Raw genomic sequence first — 764 nt, 5'->3', positions numbered from 1 at the left:
AGTCTCACTCCGTCACCCAGGCTGGAGTGCAGTGGCATGCTCACGGCCACCCCAGCGTCTACCTGCTGGGCTCCGGCAATCCTTCCACCTCAGCCTTCCAAGTAGCTGGAGCTACAGGATGTGCCTATATACAGTATATAGAAAAAGGTTGGAAAATTAATATAATAAAGACAAAAGTGGAAACCCTGGCATTGATGCTGAAGAGAGGCAGAAACAGAGTCGCCAGTAACCAGAAAAGATACTCAACCTTAGTAACTAAGGAAAAATGCAAATTAAAACTTCAGTGAAACCCGATCTTGGTGGCTCAGCCTGTAATCCCAGCACTTTGGGAGGCTGAGGCAAGTGGATTGCCTGAGCCCATGGGTTTGAAACCCAACCGGCAACTTGGCGAGCCCTCATCTCTATAATAAATCAAAAATTAATCGGGTGTGGTAGTGTGCGCCTGTTGTCCCAGATACTTGGAAGTCTGAGGTGCAAGGATCAGAGAGCCCAGCAGGTCGATGCTGGCATTGCTGTGAGTGTGCCACTGCACTCCAGCCTGGGTGATAGAGTGAGACTCCGACTCAAAAATAAATAAATAGCCGGGCTTGGTGGCTCAGGCTGTAATCCCGCGCTTTGGGAGGCTGAGGTGAATGGATTGCCTGAGCCCCCGAGACCCACCTGGGTAACTCGGCGAGACCTCATCTCTACAATAAATCAAAAATTAGCCGGGCGTGGTAGCGCACGCCTGTAGTTGCAGCTACTCGGAAGGCTGAGGCGGAAGG

The sequence above is a fragment of the Carlito syrichta genome, unplaced genomic scaffold (assembly GCF_000164805.1).
Source record: "Carlito syrichta isolate Samal-C Ts95f unplaced genomic scaffold, Tarsius_syrichta-2.0.1 Scaffold153555, whole genome shotgun sequence".
Classification (NCBI taxonomy): Eukaryota; Metazoa; Chordata; class Mammalia; order Primates; family Tarsiidae; genus Carlito; species Carlito syrichta.
The sequence above is the reverse complement of the archived record's forward strand: the minus strand, read 5'-3'. Positions refer to the sequence as shown.